General features: G+C 55.0%; 1 protein-coding gene across 8 annotated transcripts in view; it reads left to right on the top strand.

Annotated features, from left to right (window-relative positions):
* Positions 1-4,067: 4,067 nt before the first annotated feature.
* MAMLD1 (mastermind like domain containing 1) overlaps positions 4,068-18,730 on the top strand; it is a 121,036-nt gene continuing 106,373 nt past the window's right edge. For 3 of the 8 annotated variants that reach the window (XM_037015553.2, XM_017651868.3, XM_017651869.3), the window contains exon 1: positions 4,780-5,064. The gene's annotated coding sequence lies outside the window, so the exon portion shown is untranslated. Of the gene's footprint in view, positions 4,416-4,779; positions 5,065-18,730 lie in introns of those variants that run through there. The other 5 variants (XM_017651862.3, XM_017651864.3, XM_017651866.3 and 2 more) reach the window with 3 other exon arrangements.

The raw sequence follows: 18,730 nt of genomic DNA on the forward strand, positions 1-18,730 counted from the left end.
GAGATGCCAGACTCTGTGCTCAGCCCTGCCAAATTCATCACCTATTCCCTCCCCCTGGATCCAGATTCTGCCCTCCAGGGCACCCTGAGTCCCTCCACCACAGCCATGGGTCAGCCATGAGTTCATCATCAGGGAGGGCTCGGGAGAACCCCCAAAGTCTCTGGTGAAGCAGCAGAACAGGAAGAACCAAGGGCAAAGGCCTACAGAGTCAGAGAAACACAGGCAAGGCCCTGGATGGCTGGAGGGAGCACGCTGTGCTGTGCTATGATGGGACTCATGCCAGGCTTCCCCAAGGGGGAGCAGGAGGAGGAGGCAGCTTGTGAGGTGAACCCTGAAGGTCAGGTGGGATTTTGACAGGAAGGCTGACATTTTCGGTAGGGGAAATACATGGGCAAGGTTGTAGAGGCAGAGAGAACCAGGACTTGTTTGGTATCCAATCAATAGTCCAGCCAGGCAGGAGGCCCTAGGGTATGTGGGAAAGCACCCAGAAATAAATCTGGAAATGGTGGCTGGGACCCACCTACGGAGGGCCCTACCCGCCAGGCTGAGGAGCTGGGATTGAGGGCCATCAGCAGCAGGGACCCACAGCAGTAACAATGAACAGAGCAACTAGATGTGCATCTCTTATCTGCAGCCAGCATGCCTGTTCTCCGTGGGCCCCCACCTGGGCAGGTCGCCCACAGAATTCCAGAGGCTGCCCAGGTAAGCCCCCAGCATGTCGTGTCAATGCAGAAAAACTTAGTATATGCTCACAGGAGCATGACTATAAATGACAGATGGCTACTGATTATTTTCATAGCCCTTGAGCTCCAGGTGTGGGTCAGACCAAAAGGGGGTCCACCTGGGTCTTGGCATGGTGCCCTGGGACCCCCACAGCCCAAGCCCAACCGTTTCCTTGGCAGCCTTTCAGCAATGGGGCCAGGAGGTTCTCCCAGGAGGACAGCCCTTGAGACCCCTGTGGGATTCCTTTCCTCGTCTGGACCCACTAGCCAGGACTGCACATGCTCAGTGTGAGTGGCCACATGGCAGGTGGGAGCAGCCCAAGCCTTGAGACCCAGTTGCTTATTGCTCTGTCACTCTCAAGCTGTGTAACCATGGACATGTCCCTTCATCTCTGAACCTCTCATTTCCTCATCAAGAACTTGGAGATCACAGTGGCTTATACCTCATCAGGTACATGGACTCACGCAGGTATAGCCCACACTAAACCTCAGTAAATGGAAGAGGCCGTTAGCCCCACATGCAGTCTGCATTTTAGGTGACAAAAGGGTCTCATAGTCAGTCTACTCAGTGAGGAGAAAGCCCTCAGCCAGCCTCTGTCTTTGGCCTCCTCTCCCATTTCTCCACCAACCTTGGGGTTCCCAAGGTAACAACCACCAGGGGTCCTCTGTTCCCAACACAATTGGACCGCATTGTCTCTTGGTGACAAGACCCAATGCTGTGTTCATGGCACTAACAAAAAAGCTCTTTGCCTGACCTCTGTCTTTAACCTTTGATCAGGTCATGAATCTCCTTAAAACGTGGTAACAGCCAGGGGCCCTTCCCCAATGTGTGTGTGCCCTCCTGTGGCCCCCAGGGTTTCCTGAAAAGTTCTGGCAAAGTAGAATCCTACTAACCTTCATTGAGCTGATGCCCCCTGCCAGGCACCCAGCCAGGAGCTGGGGATACAGCAGTGAGCAAGCAGGCTACGGCAGCCCTCCTGGGTTGGACCCTATAGAGGAGGTCAGCTAGTGGTAAGTATTAGAGAGAAAACAAAGGGGGGAAGGGGAGTGGAAGTGCCAGAGATGGGTGTGGTGCTTTGAAATGTTACATGGGGTGGCCAGGTGACATCTGTGTCAAGATTAAAGGAAATGAGGGAGCCAGCCCCATGGATATCTGGGAAAGTGCATTCCAGCAGAGAGAGCACAAAGGCCCCAAGGAGGGATATGCCTGGAGTGTTGAGGGAGAGTCCGGAGGCCATGAGCAAGGGCTGGAGGGAGGATGATGTCATCCGGGTGGGGGGCATGTCCTGCAGGGCCTGCAAGGCCACCAGAAGCACTTCAGCTTTATTCCGAGTGAAATGGGGAGCCGCTGCAAGCGTGCAGAGATCACAAAGACCAGGAACGGGGAAGGGGATGGTTGGGAGAGGTAGAAAGCAGAGCAATGTGTTAGGTGGCACTGGAGTGATCCAGGCGGAGATGCTGGTGGCTGGGCCTGAGGGTAGAGTGGAGGAGGTGAGGAGGCTGGGATTATGGATGTATTTTGAAGGTGGAGACAACAGATTTGCCTGCTTTTCTGGATGGAGGCAGTGAGCAGGAGAAAAATCAAGGAAGACTCCAGGGAATTGAGCTTGGCAGCTTAAAGGATGGAGTCACCATCAACTGAGATGGCAGACTATGGGAGAAGTGAGTGGCCAGGAGCTCAGCTCAGGCCACGTGGTTTGAGATGTCTCTTGTGCCAAGCACAAGGCACAGGTGCAGCTGTGATCTCACAGGCTTCTAGGACACTTGGGCAGTGGGCATCCTCCACCCCACTGTGAAAGCAGACGGGAAGTGACATGAGTGAGGGTGGAGTGGAGGTATCTCTGCAACTCCTTGACTAGTTGCACTTTGGGGATGGGGTGTCAAATTTTAAGAGTGCTGTGCAATGCTTTGTGCTGAGCAGTTAGCCCAGGTTGTGCTTCATTCCATCAGATTTCCTTCAAGACACTCTGGAGCTCTCTCCCGCTAGGAGGACAGGCGGCCCTAGGATGACTCCTCCTCCCTGCAGGACCGACGGCCAGGGGCCAGGAATCCACTGCAGCCGTGTCTATGTGTGGTGGAGTGAAGGTGCCGGCCATTGTCAGTTCAATCATCAGTCAGCAACTGCCTCTCCTGGCCGCTGGCCCTCCCCAGAGCAGCCAGGGCTGGGCCCCACCAAGGTGAATTTCTCCCCAGCAGCCCCCACCGCGCCCCACTAAACCGTGCCTGCCCGGTAAGGGAACTCAGCAGCAGGAGGCTGACAAACTGTGCCCCCGCCGTTGGGCCCGGACACTGCTCCTCAGGAAACTTTGGAAAAAGCTCGGAGGCAAGTGCCCTTCACCGTTGGCATCTACGCAGCCCACGAAGGGACTTCGCTTGGTTCTCTCCGAGGGGCCCCAGCGCTTTCCGTGGGCGTGAGGGAAGGAGGGGCCGAGTGGGCGGCGGGCCCACCCCTTTATTCCTGTACCGTGGCTCGGTCGAGTGCTACTCGGAGGTGCGGGCAGAAGCCTCAGCAGGCCCTGCTGCTGTCGGACCAGCCGCGTCGTCCGCGTTGGCTGAGCTCAGCTGCCACCGCCTACCTGTAAGTCCACATTAGGAAACGCACCCCGGATGGGGACCCTGGAGAAGGGGAGCAGGCCAGTCCCCAGGGATGGGAGGAGGGGAACCGCTGGCCTTCGCGCGGGGGTAGGGGCAGACGGCGCGCTCTGGCCCACGGGGCAGTTCACAAGGAACCCATATTCCTGCAGAAGCCGCAGGTGTTTGCCCGGGATAACCCCATGCGGAGACTGGGCCAGTCCAGCCCAGCTCGGCCAGGGGCTTCGCCTGCCCTGGGCTGTGGGCCAGGAGACCCCCTGCGTGTCTGGGTTCCCGGCTGAGCACTCGTGCGGGCAGCACAGACAGGGTCCGCGCGGAGGCGGGGTGGGGGCCGCCTGGGAGGAGGGATGGGAGGAGGGGGGGAGTCGGAGGAAGGCGGCGGGAGAGGAACGCTAGGCGAGGAGTGGGGTGGGTGCAGCTCAGTAGCCGCCACCTGCGAGTCCTGGTCCCCACTGCCGTCACAGCAGGTCGGCTGGGCTGTCCGGGTCGGAGCCAGCGAGCGGACAGGTGGGCAGCAGGACGGGCGCTACCCATCCAGCAGCCACCAACTGAACGTGAGTGCCTTCCCGGGGAAGAGGGGAAGCCGGCCCTTAGCTCTAGGGGGGTCATTCTGCTGAGAATGGGGAAGGAGGGGGAATCGAACAAGCTACTTTCCGATCAGACACTCGTTCCTGTGACGCTCCGGGGTCCTCCAGGGATCTGCCATATCCGCCGCCCCCGTGTCTCTCTACCACTTTATCACCGTCGTTTTCTCTCGGTCTCCGTCGGTGCCTCTCTCAGTTTCTGTCTCTCCCTCGCTGTCCGTGTCGCGCTCTCTTGCGCTCTGACGCTGGTGAGTGCTGCTCTCCCTGCTCGCTCTCCGACTGGCAGGAGCGCGCTCAGCTCGCCAGCTCGCTGGGCCCGGACGCGGGAAGTCTACCTGCCGCGTGCGGGTTTCCCAAGCGCCCGGGGCTCCGCCTGCGGCCCTCGGACGAGCTCCATCCACTGGTGCTTGGGGGCGTTCGGTCACCCCGCTGTCGCCTCTCCCCAACAGCGCACTGTCTAGGCGGACCACCTGCCGCCAAAGGCACCGATCTCCCTCTGCGTGCGGCTCCCCCCGAGGTAAGTGCACCCGTGCCCCTTTCCTCCATCCTGCCCTCCCCAGCTGCTCTGGCCCGAGGTGACTGGAGAAATGAGGCGACCACAGCGAAACCAGCCTGCGGCCCCTTACCCTTTCAAAGAGTGGCTCGAGGGCCCGGTAGGCCCTTCGGACGGCCAACGCGATCCCGCTGACCCCGGCCCCATCTGGGCCTGGTACCTCGGCGTTGAGGGGGTCAGGGCCGGCGGGGTCGCGGGTGGGGCAGCGCGGCTTCCCCTTTAAGGCCGGAGCCGCTCGTCGCCGTAAGTGTGAGGGTGTGTGAGTGTGCGGCGTGCGTGTCTCCTCCTCTCCGAGTGACACAGCAGTGAGAAATGCCTATCAGTAACTTAAACCCCCGAAACTCCACCTTCCGGGCGCGCGGCGCGGAGCCGGGCGGTGGGAATGGAGTGAGCGGATTGAGGCCGCCACTGCAGCGCCGCCGGCATGAACTTGGCCACGAGCTGAAGCGGCCGGCGGCGGGCAGGCGCGGGGGCACCGGTCGCTAGCCAGGGGGTGATCTGCAGCTAGGCCGGACCACTCGGCGGGCGCCCGAGGCCAGCCTGCCCACGCCAGCGGCTGCCCGCCCCTCGGGCACTGCCCCCGCTGCCGCCGCCGCGGGAGCTCCGCAGCACGGTAAGGCCGAGGGCGGGCGCGGGAGGTCCGAATGCTCTGGGGGCTCCGGGAGCACTTGCGGTCCCCACTTGTGGTCCGCGTCGTAGGGGAGCCAGGGGACCCCAAAGTTTTCTCCGAGCACACGGCCCACCTAGCGCTTCCCGTGGCCGCCTCCGTCTTTAACCAGGCGGGCCGGGCCGGGCTGAGCACAGCCCGCATCGCCCGGGACTGCGGCCTCTGCCTGCTGCCCAACGCCCACCGGGCGTCTGGAATCGGACGAGATCAGTTAAGTACCGGGGAGGGAAGGCAGAGGGGCGCTAGCCACACGGGCTTCCCCGGCCCTGCCGGACTAGGGGAAGGGCTCCCACTTCGACCCGGCGCCCCTCGGGCTGCTTGCTGCCCGGACACCCGCCGCGATGCTGCCTTCCGTTTGCCAGCTTCCTGAGCCCAGGCCAGTCGGCAATGGGCGCTGGGCACGGGATTTCCCCCACCCTACTCCAACCCGCTTTGCCGCCACCGAGCGGGAGTGTGGAGTGTGTGCGCGCCGAGCCCGCTGCCTTGCGCTCCCTCCCTTGCCAAATCGTTCTCTGGGGAGCAGCTCGGAGTAGAGCTGGCGGCTCGAGGCAGCTCCGACTGGGCTCCTGCCCGGAGCTCCCGGCACTCCCGCGCTGCGAGCTCCCAGGCCTAGGGGCGGCCTCAGAGCCCGGCGCCGGCCAGGGCGGGCGGGAAGCCCCCCGGAGCGCAGCCAAATACTTTTCGTGGCCAGTTGGCTCGGCCGGCTACGTCCCGATGCAGTGTGTCCGAGGCCGCTTGGAAAGCTGGCTGTACCCTCTTATTTTGATACGCGATTAAATGCGGACTGAGCAGACACTCAGGTTATTAGGATTAGCTTGCTAGTAAACTGCCCTGAAGTCGTCGGAACCTGAGCAAATAGACGCACCTCGGGCCGGCGGCTTCGCCCCGCAGCGCTCCCGCAGCTGGGTGCGGCTCAGCAAGGCGCCCCGAGTGTGGGTGTGCGTGTGTGCATGGGCAGGAGCGCAGGATGGCTGGGGGACGAGGAGAACCACTTGCTGGGATGACTTGTAGTTGCGTTGGGCAGCAAAGGGAAAGCCCCTTGGGGCTCTGTCCCCACGGCGAGCGCGCCGTTTCGAGTAGCCGATCGAGGCCGGCTCCGGGACATTGTGAGGGCGAGCGAGCCGAGCGTACCAGAGGCGGCTGCGCTGGAACAAAGGCGCAAAGTCTTCCGGAGCCCGTGCAATTTCGAAAGAGTTTGGCTGGGAAGAGGGCCGGGGTCTCCCGGGGGAGGCCCCGCGAGAATCGCGCCGCCCCTACCGGCCCCGGACCCGAGGCCCAGGCGAGCGTGTTCCCGGGCTGCGGTGAGCCAGCAGGCAGCATCGCAGCGGCACAGCCGAGTCCTAGGCAGGCGCCGGCCGCCAGCCGGGTGCCCACGGGCCGGGCGGGGTCGACCGCGCACCCGCGGGGGCTTCCCGGCCGCCGCCGCCCAGGGCTCCCGGAGGCCGCACAGCTTCTGCCCCCACCCCATCTCATCTTGTCTTTATAGATCCCCCCTCCTTCCCACTCCCGTCGCCGCTGCCGCCAACAATCCGCTTTATAAAAAGCCCCTTTGTTTCCCAGGAGGCTAGAAAGAGGGAAGGGGAAAGGGACGCAGAGGCAGGGGGCGGGGGCGGGGGCGGCTGCCTCCCAGTGGCTTCACGCCGTTCGGTACTGGAGGGCAAGTGTAGGCGGTGGGGGAGGGCGCTGGGTTTGGAGGACCCTCTGCGGGAGCCTTGGAAGGCGTGGAGAGCCCCCGGCTTGTGGCGCCGCCGCGCCCCCAGCCTGCCGGCGTTGGCACACTGGGCCCCGGTGGCCCGGACGGCTCCGCGAGCGGGCGGGCGCGGAGGCCACAGGCGGCGCACGCTCAGCGGGGTGGGCAGACGCGGCTCGCCGCTGCGCTCACAGGGCGCGGCCATAGGGGGCGCCCTTTCCTCGGTTTCGCTTTGCAGCCCGTGCCCATCGCCACCGGCTCTCAAGGCGGCTGTCGCGCCTGCCGGGGGCTGAGTCGGCGGCGGAGACTCTGAGGCTCTCGCCACCCTGCGGCTATACTCCTCACACCCTCCCGCGCCCTTGTGCCCCATCCAGCCCCCCTTCAGGGGTTCAGACGCTCCGCGCGCCCCCTTTGTTTGGAAGCTGGTAGGGAGTCGGAATCACTGCCTGCGAGATTCGTGCAGCCTGGGCGGGCAGTGGAGACAAGGGTGCAGCTCCAGAGCGCGCGTCGACTTGCCGCCTCTGCACGGACCCAGCGCCGGGCACTTGGGGGGTGCCCCGGACGCACGAGCTGCCGCCATTCGTTAGACTGAGGATTCAGCGGGCCCGTATTCCTTACACCTGAACTCTCCTCCCTCCAAACTTGTGGGAGCCCGGACTTGCGCGGAGGAATGGTAAACAGTGTGAGAAGTAACCTTTTGCCAGTCTCACAGCCTGCCCCCGCCCCCGCCCCCGCCCCCGAGCTGTGAAGTTGATTCGGGAAGGGAATACTGACAATAAGAAAAAATAGACAAGGGGAAGAGGGCGGGGTCCAAACTTGACTGCTGGGTCTTGGAGCGAAGTAGGATTCCTCCCTATCTCTCGCCGCCTCCGCCACTTTATCCCATTTAATCTCATGGGAGCGTATTATTTGTTCCTTTATGCGTATCTTTCCCCTGTTCCGCAGCCCTCCCATCTCTAGAGGTTATGCCTAAGTGTCGGTCAAACATTTGTTCTCTGGTCTTTGGGATAGGAGGCGAAGCGTTAACTGCCCCCCACCCCACCCCGCCCCATCCCTACTGCATCTCAAACCACAAGAAAGTACTCAAAGGGTAAACCACAGGCTCTACCTTCTCCTCCCCGCTCCCCCCTTTGTGTTTCCCTTCTGGAGCTAGATCATTGGAAAATAAAGCTGCTGATGTGCGAGATGGAACATATGGTGCCTCCATAAGAGAAAAGCTGAAATGGCCTTGAACCTGCCGGACAGACCAGCTGTTTGCTGCCAGCCAGAGCAGCTAATGAGCTTCTTCCCCCTTAAAGTAACAGCCCTCTTTTCACTTGATGGCCTGCTTGCATATTAAATAGGATAGCCTCCAGAGGAGAGACATGATGGGCTCCTATACTGCTTTGTGCTTTGGTGGTTCTCCAGCGCCTGTCCCTGGCTCTGGGACAGCCTTGGCCTCTCCCCATGCGTCCCTCCAGTGTGTGTTTCCTTCAACACTGATGTAAGAATGTTACTCAAAGTGGTGCTTGGGAAGAGGGAGGCAGGAAAAGGGAAAGAAAGAGGGGCTGAGAGGTTCCCAGATGTCTTGAGAGGAAATCTCTGTTTTGTTCCTACTTGGTTTTAGAAAAACTAGCAGTCCTCCCACCCTTAAAAATATCACAAAACGCTGCAGCTCTTCCTTATAAGATCTAAAGCATCGTTCTCTGGTCATGACCATTTTCAGTTTGCCTTCAGTACAGTGTGTTTTGAGAGACGAAAAAAAAACAGTTTGGCGTTGGAAGAAGAAAGGCTTGAGGAGATACAAGGAAATTCCATGTTAGGAAATCATTAGCAAAGGGTGACTTTGTCTGTTTTCCTGCCACTGACGCTGACAGTGACACAGATGTGTGGGTTGAAACAGGAACGTCATTGAATTTTTAACCTCAACCCGGAAATAGCCTGTTGCTGGACTGAGAGTGGGGGCTACACACACTCGTTGCATCTTAAGGTAGGAGACTTACTGTTGTCCATCCTTTTCACCAAAGAAAGGGATATTTTTAAAACTTAGCCAGCATATTTAATATCATTTTTTCACTGTTAGGCTGATCACCGAAAGGCTTAAAATGCACCTGTCAAAAGATCATTCCTAGGAAACTCAATTGCTGTTTGGGTTTATGAAATGGGCAGGAACTGATTTCAGACAAGTGATTTCTTCTGACATTTGTTGGGCTACTCTCCTTCTTTAAAGGGGCTTCCTATATGCAATAAACCTTTTCTGCTAAGATTCTGAATTTTTTTCTGCAGCAATGCATTGGAGAGAGAATTAGCCCAGGAGTTGGCACAGTTGTATTCGAGTACACTCTTCGCACTAATTGACAGAGTGATCTTGGGCAAGTCCGTCCTCCCTTCTTATTTCTTCCTCCCCCCTCCATAACCACAGAGTCTGACTGAGTCCCTTCCAGCTCTAACAAACACTGTGATTTGTGAATGAAATAGTCATTTTTTGGGCAAGTGAGACATCATTGGGAAAAAGAGCTCTATAAAGAAATGGGGCTGAAACTTTGAGGGACAGGGAGAAGAAGGAGTAAATACTGGCAGAAGGCCAATCAAAACAATATAAAAGTGGGAAGTGTTCCCTCTCTTTGTGTCTTTTGCCAGTGTGAACTCCTAACCCAGAAGCATAGATGTTGGAGGCTGGAAGGCAACCCAGAGGGCCTCTTGTCCAGTCCCCTTAATCCAGTGATCTCAGGACTTGTTGACGGCAGGCCTCCTAATCATTGGGTTGGTTTACAGATACCGGGATCTAAACTCTTTGAAATTAGATGGGCATGTTTCCAAAGGACTCATCTAATATAGAGCAGATTTTCTGCTTTACAGTTACTTAGTAAAGATTTCAAGGACAAAAAGGCTTTCCCTCTACACACATGTGGCCCACTGTAGTCGGGGCTCTGAGCTCACTGTTCAATCTTTTCTTCCTAGCCCAGCTGGGTGCTTTTTAAAACTCCCGTTTCCAAATTTGAGGATGCAGCAGCCATGCGGGAATCTACTACTGTCCTGCTCAATGTTAATACTGATTCTTTAAAAAATGGATGGGGGGTGGGGGTGGGAACATTATAAAGAAGGATCTTTTATCCTCTGAGCACTTTGGTAATTATCTTGCTGCCATAAATGTTGATATACATATAATAGATGTAACTTAAAAAGCTCCTTATCCAAGCAGAAAAGGCTGAGCATTCGTTAGAGCACATAGAATGCTGAGAGTATGAATAGACCAACCCAGATGTGGCTGGAGAGGGAGATAAATGATGGAGGAACAGGAGTCGGTTACTATGGATCAGCACAATAAACCAATTCCCATGATACACCTCTCACAACGCCACCGAGGGGTAACCTAGGCAGCACCAGTCAACTGTACGACAGGAAAAGAAGCCTCGTGAAGCTCGGTTGGAAGCAGTCTGATTTTTTTCAGACGTTCAGCCCTGAAACATCGTCGGGACTTGAGGAGGGAAACTTCATAAATCTGCCTGCAAGTGCCCGGGCTTTACTGCCATGATTATTTCTTGCTTGGTCATCACTGCTGTCACTTGCTCTGCAGATGTAGTAGAGGGATAAAAGGTCCCGTGCGGCTGTGGGCAGTTAGGGGGTCCTGCGGAGGTGAGGAACAGCAGCTTGTGTTAGACTGCGAGGATGAGAATGCTCAGCCCCATTGGGTCCTGCTTCCCAATGACCTCAGGAACATTTTCCGCAGGGGGAGGGGATGGAAGCAAAGAGTTGGCTTCCCTCCCTCCTCTACCTGTTGCTTTCTTTTTTCTCCCATTCACAGAGCCTCCCTGATGTCCTTCAGGCCCCAAGCCCCCTGAAATCTGACCTCTAAATAATTTCTAAAGGAATCAGCGTTGTCACAACTCCAAAAGCTCCCACTGGGCTAGGCATGTATCGAGGGCCTTTGCTGACCGTGTGTCCTGGAGGAAAGGCTTCCAGAGACAGCGCCTAAGAAGTGGCAGAAGGAAAAAGCCCTTTGCAAAGTCTTTTAGAACTTTACTTCCCTAGGGGGGTTTGCTGGACCTGTCTGGAACCCCAGCTTCAGACTCGACTTCCTCCCTGACCTACACGAGGGTGGACTTTTTCCTGATCCTGGGGGAGGAGGCTATCCTTTGCAACCCAGTCCTGTCCCGGCTGCTTTCTGACTCTGGGACAGCCAGTGCCACTTTCTGCACAGCCTGTGTCCCAGCCTTGAAGTCCCCCCATTTCCTTGGGGTAGGGGGCCCAGCCACCTTCCTTTCCCAGTGTACCCTGCTGCTTGCTCTGCCCAGTAAATACCCATTAAATGGAGTTTGAGAAATGCCGTTTTGTTTTGTTTTACATTATTAGATGCTCACCCCAACAAGTGTAGTTAGTCAACATAAAAGGATGTTACAGAACTGTTAACCATATTCTGTATGCCCTACTTTCATCCCTGTGACTAATTTATATTATGACTGAGATTTTGTACCTCTTTATCACCTTGGCTTATTTCACCAGCCACCTCAACCCCTCCCCAATGGGAGCCAGCAGTCACTTCTCAGGATCTAGGAGTCTATTACTGTTTTATTCATTTCATTTTGTTTTTAGATTCCACTTAAAAGTGAAATCATTTGGTATTTGTCTCCCTCTGCCTGACTTACTTCACTTAGCATAATACCCTCCATCCATCCATCCATGTTGTTGCAAATGGCATGATTTCTTTCTTTTTTATGGCTGAATAATATTCCATTGTGTATATGTATAACATCTTCTTCATCCATTCATCTATCAATGGATGCTTTGGTTGCTTCCATATCTTGGCTATTATAAATAATGCAGCAGTAAACATAGGGGTGCACATATCTTTTCAAATCAGAGATTTTGTTTCCTCTGGGTAAATTCCTAGAAGTAGAATTACTAGGTTGAATGGTATTTTTGTTTTTAGTTTCTTGAGGAACCGCCATGCCATGCTGCTTTCCACAGCGGCTGCACCGGTTTCCATTCCCACCAACAGTGTAGGAGGGCTCCTACTTGTGCACATCCTTGCCAACACTTGTTATTCTTGGCATTTGGATAGTGGCCCTTGTAACTGGTGTGAGGTGAGATCTCACTGTGGTTTTGACTTGCATTTCCCTGATGGTGATGTGGAGCATCTTTGCATGTGTCAGTTCTCAGAGAAATGCTGTTTTTGTAAGGCTGAGAATTGCTTTGTGAGGCCCAGAGAAGGATGGGGCTGAGCCTGAGATTCCATCGTGCTAGAAAGGGACCTAGCCAGCTGGCTGTTTTCCCCTTTCTTCCACTTGTGGGAGTAACCTGGACACTAGGCCACAGGGACACATTTCTGCTGATGAAGAGGTCTGCTGGAGGGTGTGAGGCCTGAGCCAATGAATGGCATTGGGGTCAGACGGCCTTCGTGGCCCCAGCTTGCGGCTTCCATCTTTGGAGGAAATGTGAGGACGTTTGGGAACTAGAGGCAGGAGAGAAACTAAATCAAGCCACCCTGGATGCTTTGAGCAACCTCATGTCCTCTATGCAGTTGTCTGAACCCTGCCCGGTCCCACCCACCCCAATGAATAGTGTTTTTATATGTCGCTCAGCATTTGAACCTTAAAACCCTTACTCCCACCTTCTTTTGGGGGCTCAGTGACATGGAGAAGGTGGGGGAGGGAGACAGCTCCAGCTCCGCCTGCCTTTGTATGGCCTCATTATTTAGTTGACCACAGTTCCTGCACATAGTAGGCACAGATGCCCAAACTCACCTACAAACTCAGATGCTGAAAGACAGGGAATTTTCAAGCTGGAAGAGTAAATTCCTGTGGTCTTATAGGAAAATGACACCCCAGGAGGGTCTTGACTTTCCTGAGGAGACACAGTGAAGGGGGTCCAAAGTACACAGACCCCTGGTCTCAGTCACCTCCTTGGACCTGGGGCACCCACTTTGCACCCATGGGCATACAGACCCCTTTGTGAGGAAGAGCAAGGGTAGTGGGGCTGCGGTGAGATATACTCTGTCTGGTGTCAGTGCAGGCTTTGCTTAGCATTGCTAGGACAGCAGAGGGGCTCATTCCAGTCAGAACCCAGCCTAGACCTGGCTGAAGAGGGGCCGTTGTGCATTAAGGATGAATCTGGGACCCAGGCATTGGTGCCTCAGAAAGGAGAGCGTCTTGTCTCCAAGTCGCCAATGGCGAGTTGGGCAACCAGCCCCTTGGAGGGCATGGCTGGGGGGGCTCTGCTGGCAGCTGCCAGGCTTGTGTGGGTTTTGCTCTTAATGAGATCTCAGCATTCATACCTGCCTCTGGACGTTCCAGTGCCACCCTCAGAATTTTAAGTGGGGCAGTAGTTTCAGCACGGTCGCCAACGTCACGTGCTTTGCGTGTGTAATTCTGAGAGGCCAGCGTGCATTATGCTGGGTTTGGGGAGGAGGGCACAGTATTTCTAAGCCACTTGTCTGTCAAGGATCAATTTAACGTCTAATTACTACATTTTCTTCACAGTTTGCTGTACGAAGATGTTGTAACAAAAACTCAAAGAAGCGCGCCATTTCATTTCACCACCACTCTAAAATTAATTCCAGGGATATGGAGTCAAATCTGACATTCTTGGTGTTAAAATAATTGTGCTGCCATTCAAATTAAAGAGAACAGTCTGGTTGTTTCTAGGGATTCCCCCAGCAAGGGGGTAAAGGGTATCCTTGTGTTAGGTGCAGCCACGGCCCTCAAGATGAGCCCTGTACGTGTGGAGGGCGTCACTGCACTAAGCTCACTGGCAGCCAGAGCGCCTGACTCACAGCCCGGGTGTTGCCCTTGGAGTGGGACTGATGGCCCGTGCAGGGGGCGACCTGGGAGCCCTTTCTGCCCTCTGATGGGGTTTTACTGAGCTCTCGTCCCACAGCAGAGGTGAGGCTGTTCTCAGGCTGGAGGCTCCCAAGGGCCTGCTCCTGAGGCAGGACCTGTTCAGAGCAGGGCTTCAATGAAATTGCAAGATGCACCTGACAGGGAGTCAGCCAGTGGGCTTCCCTTCCTGCATCCCCCAGAGTCATGGCCCCCTGGCAGCCCGGCAGACCTCTTGCACCCACCCCACCCGCCAAACAGCAGCAGTGGCTGTGGGAGCCAGAGGCCTGTGCCCCACTCTGGGTAGCTGGGAAGTCTGGCTTCTCAGACCCTGGGCAGGAGCCCTTCACAGTGTCGTTTGCTTTCTATTTCCAAGTCCAAGGAAGGAGACTTGTGGGATGAGGGTGCTGAGCAGGTGAGCAGGTGGCGGGTCTTCATCTCGCTGTGAGCAGCTCTGGAGAGCTGGGCTTCACTCTCACATGTCACCCCTCGGCAGCAGACAAGCAGGAACCCGTGGTTCCCCCAGGAAGGAGAGGCACTTGGCCTTTTAGAGCATGTTTTGCCCCAGGAGTTGAGAACTAGAAGCTGACATTGTCTCTCTTATCCTCACCACATCCCTTCTGGAAGGTGGCACCCAAACAGAAGGCATTAGGTCTGAAGCCCTTGTTTCTCACATGGCAGGGGACTGGCTGTCTGGCCTTTTCAGCCACACCTTTGTTGCTGGCCCTTTGCAAACCAAATTTGGTTCAGTGCCCCCATGTTCCCCTTCCTGGGTCCTAGACCTGCCCCTGCCCCACATCAGCCCCTCCCCCTTGCCCGGAATGGCTCCATCTTCAGCCCTTTACCCCTTCGTGTGACTCTTTCCTCAGGAGAGTCTGGAACCTCTCTGAATTAAGGGATGCAAGAGTTGCCTTGCCTTGGAGAGCATCTGCTCTTTGGGGCCCTCTTGGACCTCCGCCCCCCACAAGTGGTACCATGCCCTGCATAAAGCTGGTTCTGTTCATGACACTGGGGGCAGCCAGGACCACTTGGCTGCCAGGGCTCTTTTGAGCTTGCCCCCAGGGAAGCCGACCTCAGCTGGTCTCCTGAGTCTCAGATCATAACAAAAATAATTCCTGTCTCTCTGGAGCAGAGGCCCTCTTTGCCTTTTGTGGGTTGTGGACTTCTTTGAGAATCTGATGAAAACTGGGGGTCTTCTCCCTAGACCACTGCACAAGTATATGCAGTGGTGTGTCTAATTTCAGGGACTCACAGACTCTTCTGGAAGCCCATTCATGGTTTCCTGGGGGACCCTTTGAGACAGGTTAAGAACACCTCAGTATGGCGCCTTGGGCCGTGCCAGATTGATTGTGTGGCCATGCCTGATGAGCACGTGGGCCCGGAAACACTGTGATGTGGTGAGAGGAATAGTGAGCTTTGCCTTCGGTACAGGACATGGGCCAGCTGTGGGATTTTAGGCACGTCTGTGAACCTGCCCGAGCTGCAGTTTTTCTTCTGTTGTGAGATGGGCATATGAGCATGCCAGCCCTACCCAGCTTAACGGTGTCATGGGAGAGTCAGAAAAGCTGGTGCTGGTGTGGCAGTCTTGCCGACATCTGGCTTGGGGAGCGCTCTCAGTTTGCTGTCTTTAGTGGCACTGGTCACTCTTTGTGTTGCCTTCCCATTTGGCCTAAGAAATTTCACCAAAGAAAAGTAGATCTCTTCTGACATGAAAAGCTCTTTTGTCCCTTCCTTTGACATTGTGTAAGTTACACCCAGGCAAACTAGCATAAAAGAGTCTCTGGCATGCCGTGCATCTGGGATCGAGATGGTTCCGAAGGCCATGCCTGGTTAGGGGTCCTGCTCACTCAGCCCACAGTGGGGCCAGAGTGTGTGTATCTGGCCCAGTGCATGGAGCGGAAGTTAGCAGGTGGGATCTGAAACACAGATGCTTCCCTTTGGTTTTCCACATTCAAGCGGTCAGAGTAGATCCTTGATTCTCCCCCCAAATAACTGAAAAGGTCCAGCCAGCTCCTTGTGAAAACCGGGGGTGGACCTGCCAGAGGACCTGGCTGGGGTCCTGTCCTGAGGGAGCATCATGTTCTCTTTGGAGAGAAGGCTCAGTAGGAGCCTGCAGGTGCTTTGGTTGGGAGGGTCTGCCCGGGAGGGAAGAGGCTGGCCGGATTCAATTCCAGCAGCCCTCCTCCACTGGCCACAGCCACCCTATGTGGGAAGACTTGTCATGGGAAGGCCAGGAGGGCCCATAAATCACAGATGGGGAAACTGAGGCCCTCAGAGGGGGCTGTGCTTGCCCAAGGTGGCTTGACAAGTTAGGAGCTGTGCAAGACCACAGATGGCTAGAAGCCGTGTCCTGGGCCTTAATGGATGCTCAGGTCCAAAGGAAGCTTGAGAGAGTAAATAACAGGTTTGAAAAGCTGTTTGAACCCTCCAAGGGATGGTCCTGGTCTTGCTGAGCCTGTTGCCATGCAGTGCCACACAGTTGTCGAGCCTGTGACCCCACCTCCCCAAGTTAACAGCCTTTGGAAGGCAGTGTGTTGCTAGGAGCTCGGGCTTTCCCCGTCCTTTGTAAAGAGATGAGTACTGGTTTGCTTTGAACTTGCAAACAGATCGAGGTGTGCCGCCATGGTTTCTTTCTTTCGTTAGACCAGCCAGATTTGCCAGGGCTGTGTAAGTGGAGAGCATGTTGAAAATTGGTATTCAGTACCGGGTCACTGTGCAGACCGGTGCTGATTCCCATCCTTTATGTTAGAGTGTCTCGGCCTTTGCTTCATTATTCATCTGGAGGGGGAGGAATCATGCAAGTCACTTGAAAGCAGATGCCACCCAGTAATTCTAGGCGTTGTCAGGTCACCAGCCAGAGACAATGGTGGTCCGCACGTTGGAAGGTGTGGCAGTTGACGCTTGCCCTTTGGAAGGTTCACTGTTTGTGGGGCCAGCTTTCTGAGTCCAGGAGGGGTCCTTAGTGCTGGAGTGGGGAGAATGTCCACCCAGATTCAGCCTCCATGTCCAGTGCTGAGCCTCAGTTTCCTCATCTATACAATAAAGGAACTGAGTAGGGGCATCTGAAGGACTCCTACAGCTCTAACACTTCATGATTCTCTGAGTTGCAAATTAAACTCTCTAAGCTGCTTAAAATATTTGAAAAGGATCAATCATAATTTGTTCTTTTTGAAATGACCAGAGACCTCCAAGGGTGGGGGTTTCAATTCGGTTGGTAGGCGGGGGCTGTGGCAGTTACTTAGATGAAAGCAGCCCTAGAAGTCTGGGTAAAGGCAAAAAGAGTTGATATATATTCACATACAACCAAATGGGCAAAGCAGAAGTTCCCTTAGAGACCGCCGGTGTGACACAGTAGGTGCTGGAGCTGGGACCTCTGCAAGCCCCCTGGAGCTGAGCAAGCCCCGGAGGCAGGCGTTCCTCCCTCAGCCCCGCCCATAGCTCCCAGACCCTCACAGAGGCACCGCCCAGCTTCCCCCTTCCGAAGGGCCTGTGGCCAGCAGAACACAGGGCTGAGAGATGTTCATTTCCAGCTATCAAATAGTAACTTATCAAAAAGGAATTTTTGTCCCCCATGCCTGCCCCCAACAACCAAGAGTTGTTCTCAACTAAAGTAAATATTTAATTTTGTTGGTCTTGTACCAACACTTAAGTTAAAATAAAACAGACTTTTTAAATAATGGGAAGGGGTGGACTTTGGGGGCTTGTTTTTGGAATTATTTTAATTTAAACATGTGGACTGTTTTAGGTTTGACTTCATATTTGCTAGTTTTCATTATGAAAAAAAGAACCCAAACCACCCCACCCTTATTTTTGTAGTAAGTTTGCCTTGCCTAAAAGCAGCTTTTAGTTTCTCAACAGTTTGCACCAGCATAGTACTCAGCATTTTTGCTTATTTGTTTATTTTTAAGTCACGTAGATGTGTTGACCACCTGTAATTCACGGGGTGCTTACAAAATCTGCCCAGCTCTTCCCCACACAGCCTCCAGTTCTAGGGCTGTTTTTCTCCGTTCCAGCCCAACCACCTGTTATCTGTGCCCAGCTGTCCAGTCCTGTGGCCTGGAACAGGACCACTGCCTGGGAGGGAGGCAGCCTGGGTGCCAGGCCCAGCTCTGCTGCCTCCCTGTGTGACCCCAGGCAAGTGCCTTCCCCTCTCTGGGCCCCATGGTTCCCATTCCTATGATGAAGGCACTGGCCCATCGGGTGGAGAGCTCGCTGACATTTCCTCTTACTGGGTCGGATGGTTATATTTGGAGACCATGATTTTACCAGCAGAGTATATGACCCTCTTTCAAGAAGTAAAATTCAGTGATTGTCTGAATTGCTGAAAAAGGTAGGCAGGCATTCAGTCCAAGAAAAATGAAATTGACCAGCACTTTTAAGTATATCTGCTTCTCTGCCCGCATAGTTCCTGATGGCTAATTATTTGCCCCTTGGAGAAACATGTATTCCCTCTCCCCCACTCAGATTTGTTAGGGGCTTCGGCCTTGAAATCAAGGCAGACATGGAGGTGGGAAAGGAGCGCAGAGCCCAACACCCTTCTCTCTGCTGTGGACCTCGCAGGTGGTTAGGCACCATTGGGCTGCCTCTCTTCTCTCCTTGGGACAGGTCAGGGATCGTTATGAAAGTGGAGCCCAAGTAATCCACGACTGGAACTTGGGTGCTGGTCAGTTCAGGAACTGGTCAAAAGCCATTCTGAAAAATTGACTCAACATAGATATTTTGTGTGCCCAGCACTGTTAGAGGATGGATGGATGGATGGATGATGGACAGATAGATGGAAGGAAGGGTAGGCCAGGTACATGAGCACTAAGACATAACAGGCTACCTAAATAGCCAAGGTGGAAAATCTTATGTGCATTAAAGATGTGTCAGGGTGATGATACCAGAGGGAACAAAATAGAAACCTCCCATGGCAGGTAGCCAGTGAGGCCAGCCAATGATAGACAAGATAAAGAAGTAAAACATACAGTATGTCCTAGGTGTTCAGTGCCTCAAAGCAAAATTAATCACGGAGGGGAGTTGGAGAGTGCCAGCAAGGGGTGCACTTTTAAATAGGGTGGCCAGCAAAGACCTTGCCGAGGAGGTGAGATTGAGCAAAGACTTGAAAAACCGTTTATCAATGAGGCCA

This window comes from Manis javanica, chromosome X (assembly GCF_040802235.1).
Source record: "Manis javanica isolate MJ-LG chromosome X, MJ_LKY, whole genome shotgun sequence".
NCBI classification, from domain to species: Eukaryota; Metazoa; Chordata; class Mammalia; order Pholidota; family Manidae; genus Manis; species Manis javanica.